This window comes from Lasioglossum baleicum, chromosome 1, assembly GCF_051020765.1.
Source record: "Lasioglossum baleicum chromosome 1, iyLasBale1, whole genome shotgun sequence".
Classification (NCBI taxonomy): domain Eukaryota; kingdom Metazoa; phylum Arthropoda; class Insecta; order Hymenoptera; family Halictidae; genus Lasioglossum; species Lasioglossum baleicum.
In genome coordinates this window covers 3,199,535-3,205,856 of record NC_134929.1, presented here as the reverse complement: position 1 = coordinate 3,205,856, position 6,322 = coordinate 3,199,535, and positions in this window count along the sequence as shown.

Genomic DNA, 6,322 nt, shown 5'->3' with positions numbered 1-6,322 from the left:
GGACAAACGCAAGAAAGAATATGTCCTATAGGACACCTAGTCCAATGATTGGTTGGTCGATATCGATCAATGGTGGATCGTAATCATCTTGGGCGGCAAATTTGAAACACGTAACTGCACAGTCTTTGTTAATAAAGACTGTCCCGTCGCTTTACTGGATTTCCGAAAAGATGACCGAACGAAAGACAGCGACACCGAGAGTTTATAGGCGGAATGCCGGGCCACGCTCGGTCGTACGATGCGTGGTGCTCTCGGGACAAAATACGTTCACAGCCTCGCGATTCTATAATCGAACTCTAAGAAATTTCGGGCGCCAGACACCCGAAGGTGTCACGCGAAAGAATCTTGATCTACGACAAATTAACACGATCTAATTCGCGAGTCTGTGACGTAGTAAACTAAGCTTGGATAGCTAACGTGAAAGGTACAGGGTTCTACGTCGTGAGATCACGAGACGTTCCCCACGGCGGGAAGGTTTTCACACAAGAAAAGTACAACGTTTCGGCTATTAATTCGTTTATTACACGACGATGTTATGCTGACGATTGAATCGGCAGCGAGTACGTGCGAGTACAACAATAGCCGGCGCGTTTTCGTAGATATCGCGAGAGATGTTATTCGCACGCGCGGATTGCAGTCATAATTGATTCTCATCGTTGAGAATTCGGCAGCGATACGATGTTAACAACGCGGAAGACCGTACAGGTCGTTTTCCGACCGAATTCCGATGTTCGATACGAAATTCCTAAAACTGAAGCGATTCGAACTAAATTCGCGAACGCGAATCGAGCACGCGACGGCGTCGCACCGTGGAACGAGTGTAGGATATTTAGAAATAACGACAGCAACGCTAAATAACGATTTTATCACGAATCCGCGACTTCGCGTTCAAACTGGCGTCGTACAACCGTCACAATGCGGCCACGCGGCCCCCGCTATCCGACCGAATTCTAATTAGGAGGACGAGATCCTTCACAATCCGAAGGATTCGTACCCCTCGTAAATAATATAGCCGACTTCCGTTCGTCTTTCGTGCCGTTATTTCCCGCGAAGCGAATACCGAACCTTTTATTTTCATTTTATTGCACGGCAGCGGATGTTCGGCAGCGATATACTATGCCTCTGGTCAGCCGACGCGAAATACTTTATTCTCTAGCAATAGTTTAGAGCGACTACTTAGTTCGAAGAGTTCTAACGACGCAATCATCTTTCACGCGGTGGCCCGGGTACGCGGAAGCAGAGCGTCCCCCACTTCCTTATTCCGCTTTCTTCGCGCAACGTTTCGGCCTATCGCTAACAAGGGATTTCGTTTTACGAATCCGTCGCGACGGCGTTCCACTCATCCGGCAGCGATAACGTCCGATTGGCCGCTTCCCGATGAGACGATCCGCCAATCCGGTTGCGGTACTGGCTTCATCCCGGACAAGGCGACGACAGGGTAGAGTGGATGATCTCCTCTGTACCGCGTGCCCTCTTCGGCGCCTCCAGGTTGATAGTCCTGGGCCTTGACGATCTCTCGTTGTTTTATCTCGGGTGATGCCTTCTTCCTGCCTCGAGGTGCTGATTCTCGATGGCTCGTTGCATTTTGCGTTGAAAGTAGACTTCCGGATCCCGCCTGGGACCCGGATACGGTCCCTGCAAACGTTCGTCACGCAAATTGGCGCGATATTTAAAATATTAGTAATCGGCCTTTGGGTCTCACTCGTGCCCATGAGAGCGCTCGCAGCAGCCCTTATCGCGATGCTTGACCAGAGGATGGCCCGGTCTTCCGCTAGAGAGGTTAGAGTGACGCAGGCAATATTGCCACGTCACAAGACATAAATGCCATCACAATGTAGAGAATTGTGAAAAAACAACACAATTTTGAAAGCAAATAACGAATATAGAAACAAATTCTACAAATTTGTTTAAACAATTATTTTAACAATAAATGCTTGAAATAACAATTTAAGTAACGAATATAGAAACAAATTATAAAAATTTCTTTAATCAATTATTTTAACAATAAATTGTTGAAATAACAATTCAAATAACGAATATAGAAACAAATTATATAAAAATTTATTTATTTAAAGATTATTTAAATTATAAATAACGAAAAATATCTACTTACATAATAAATATATAAGACCGAACACAATACAGAATACAGAATGATAGAACCGAAATCCGGAACCGAAATCCAGAACCGAAAAACAACAGTTACAGAACCGAAATAATATCGGTTCTCCAGAACCGTAACCTTAACCGATATAAGCCAGAATAGATTTTCTCGCACCAGTTATAACATCATTTCGGTTCTTCATAACTGTTTCGAGAACCGGAACCGATATCATAACAGTTTTCAGTCCCTGATTACAACAAAGCCCGAGCTATCATTCAAGATCAAACGCGGGCGTAACACATATTTATAATGCATTTCGATTAAATATTAGGGTTGTTACTTTCCTTCAAAGGTCGAAGATTTCGAAGCTTCGAAACTTTGATTTCAGAAACATCGAAGGTGAAGGAAATCGAAGTTTCGAAGATTCGAAATCGCTCATTTTGTAAAATGTTCCTTTTTCTTTAATCGATTAAAAATCTTTATTTCAAATCATGGTTTTTATGGTGTACTTACGTGTACAAAAGTTTTTTCTGTTTTTAGATCGTTTTATCTCTCCAGAAAGTGATGATAATAAATCTTTATAAAAAGATAATACAGGAAAAACCAGACATCAAATACGTGCCACTGATTGAACTTCTGTTGGAGCAGACAGGAATTGGCAAATAGACAGTAAAGAAGACAACAGCTGAATACAGATGTACAGGTGCTTTTAAAACAGACTAAAATATAAAATATTTTTTCCTAGCCCCAAACAGATTCCTAGCCCCGTACAGATAGACCTGAAAATTTGTAATTGTAATTATGAATTTTTAATAGCTATGAAAATACTTGTAACTCAAGTTTTAACCCTTTGCGGACGGTTGTCTACGGACAGCTGCCCAAGTATGTCCAGCCGTATATTACATATTGTGACGTGGCAGTTTTGCCGACGTCCTCCGATCCGAATAACGGAAGACCGGGTCACCCTCTGGCAAGAGAAACGCGAGATGGGCAATAGCGAGCGCTCTCCCTGGGCTCGAGCGAGACCCATGGGCAGAGCACTCATGATTTTGAGTGTCGCGCCAATTTGCGCGACGCGATTTTGCAGGACCATAGCCGGGTTCCGGGAGGGAACCCGGTACACTTTTCGCGCCGACAAAGAATGAGAAACGCTATTGGCTCCGGCGTACTGCCCACACCGAGACATCGAGAGGTCGACACGGCTCAGGAGAAACAACCTGGAGGCGCCGACGAGGGCATCCGGTACCGAAACTAAGATCAACTCAGCCCTGTCGCCGCCTCATCCGGGTACAAGAAGCTTGGAACGCGACCGGATTGCCCTACGTCGATCGTCTCCGAGGGAAGCGGCCGATCACCGAGCATGCTGCCGGAGAAGCCGCGAATTGCCGGAAGCCAAGGACCGTCGCGCAGGACCCGGTCCTGCTAAAATCTAGCGAGCGATAGGCCAAAGCGTCTCGCGGGGCGGGGGAAGCGAGGAAAGCGGGGGACGCTTTGCTTCCGCGTTACCGAGCCACGGCGTAAGGGATCACTGCTTCGTTGGCGTTAGTTAAGATAACACCTGAATTGTTGCGTAAAAGAACAAAGTATTTTGCGAGAATGCTGCCGGACTGAGGGACAGTGAAGCGCCGTAGTACAGCTGCCGGCAAACCTGTTACCTGTGGTAAGCCTCTGTCAGATTTCCTTCGATTTGCAGTGATTTCCTTCGCGTTGGCTCGGTCAGCGTTTTTCGGGTCCGCGATCGCGTCGCCGAAATACCGACGAGGCTTCGTAACTGCCGGTATTCGCGTCGGGAGAAGTTTTGCGAACAGTAGGAATCCGTCGGGCGACGAACGCGCGGGGAATATTATTTAGCGGGTGCTAGTCCTAAGAGGTCGGATGGCGAGGATCCGCGCGTTGTCCTGACCTCGACACGCGCGGTGAAGGGAGTTTTCGGGGACTAGTCACTATTCATTTAGCGAGGATCCGCACGTCGTCGTTCATTTCAGGCCAACCTCGTTCGTCCTACGGTGGGACGTAGCCACGTGCTCGCCTCGTATCTTCGTGGTTTATTCCGACGAAAGCAGTAATTTAGAGAACGCGTATTCCATCGGAATCCGGGCGTAAATCGCGCGTGTAGTGCGTACGACGACGCAAACATCGCGTTGCTGCTGGGTTCGACGCGGCGAATAAAGGACTGTTTAGTTTGCGACAGCCTCCGTCTGGCACCAATGTTTAAGGATAGGGCGACGGACATCGGAAGTATCCGTCCGGTTTCTCTCCGAAATTTTTTTTCGCGCCGGGCCGTATCCCTCCAGGTCATAAACTCTCGACGGGGGTCGCGGCTGCCTGATGCGCGTGGCACAAAAAAAAGGTTTTTATGTGCTCTACAACTCCTTAGGTAAACTATCGGTAGGTCTCCTTTATAACATCATCTAAGTAGGAAACGTTCCTACCGCTTGGTGAATTCTTCTTAAATAATGATTTAAAATAATTACTAGAAAATATATTAGAGACATATCTTTGTTCTGCAAATTTTCCACCGGATCTAGTGTGAAAAAATGTTTAAATATATGGTCGTATTCTACGATTCTTGCTCTTTGAAATACCGTTCTTTTTTCATTGTTCGTAACAACTTGTTGCCATCATTCAGGTAACCTGTCAATTCCGTATCTCAATGACTAATTAGCAACATGTGTTTTCGATATACAGTGACTCCCATTAATATTCGGACGCTCTAAAAAACGCGATAATCTTTTTAATATTGGACTATACGATTCAAACTTTTTTCGGAAGCTAGAGCACTTACAAGGGAACATATTCAGATGCGAAATTCGGATTTTGATAAAACTTTGGGAGTTTATAGTTCTTTGAAAAATATTTGACACGTATTTTTTTTTATCGGCAACCATCCACTTTGAAGGGGTGAAAACAGCCCTCAAAGTTGGGGGTCAAAACCATACTTTTTGCGATATCTCGGAAACCAGAGGTCGAAAAATTTGAATTTTTTTTTAAATTGTGTGTTTTTCAATGGACAATGTAGTCTCGCAAGAAAATTTTAACAAAAGTTTTTTGTTTAAACAATATATTAAAAATTTGATTTCTTTTTGTAGTTTCTTTTATTTATTGTTAGTTAATTTTAATGTAAATTTGGGTGCGTAATCTTTGATCCAAAATAGGGGATACATGTTTCAGGATTTTCTTTTTTTTTTTGCCATTTAACAATAATTATGCATAATGGAATATAGTCTTGCACCTGGCGTGTGGGGGAATTCTGGCTTGTTTTATCGAAATATAAGCATTTAGTATAAACGTATATAGTATTTTAAACAATACCACTGGATTACATGTCGTTTATTATTTTATCAGCAGCTAAAGAAGGTGGCGCAGGTACCAGCGTGACGCGGTGCTAATTACCGCGGCGGAGTAAGGGTACCGACTTGTATGTATAGCCAATTCGTCTGCGAATTTCTGCGGTCGTTGGGCTTTCGGTCAAAATATACCTGGAGCCTTTTCAAATACACTGTGGATCCTTCAAATAATTTACTTTTACTGATTGTTTATTTTTAGATTCGTTTTTACAAACATGAAGGTCAATCTGATGAACATTATAAACATTTTGATGAAAACATATCACAGCAATAATAACAAGGAAACACCCAACAACCGGAGAAATTTGCAGGAGAATTGGCTATACATACCAGTCGGTACCCTTACTCCGCCGCGGTAATTAGCACCGCGTCACGCTGGTACCTGCGCCACCTTCTTTAGCTGCTGATAAAACAATAAACGACATGTAATCCAGTGGTATTGTTTAAAATACTATATACGTTTATACTAAATGCTTATATTTCGATAAAACAAGCCAGAATTCCCCCACACGCCAGGTGCAAGAGTATATTCCATTATGCATAATTATTGTTAAATGGCAAAAAAAAAGAAAATCCTCAAACATGTATCCCCTATTTTGGATCAAAGATCACGCACCCAAGTTTACATTAAAATTAACTAACAATAAATAAGAGAAACTACAAAAAGAAATCAAATTTTTAATATATTGTTTAAACAAAAAACTTTTGTTAAAATTTTCTTGCGCGACTACATTGCCCATTGAAAAACACACAATTTAAAAAAAATTCAAATTTTTTCGACCTCTGGTTTCCGAGATATCTCAAAAAGTATGGTTTTGACCCCCAACTTTGAGGGCTGTTTTCACCCCTTCAAAGTGGATGGTTGCCGATA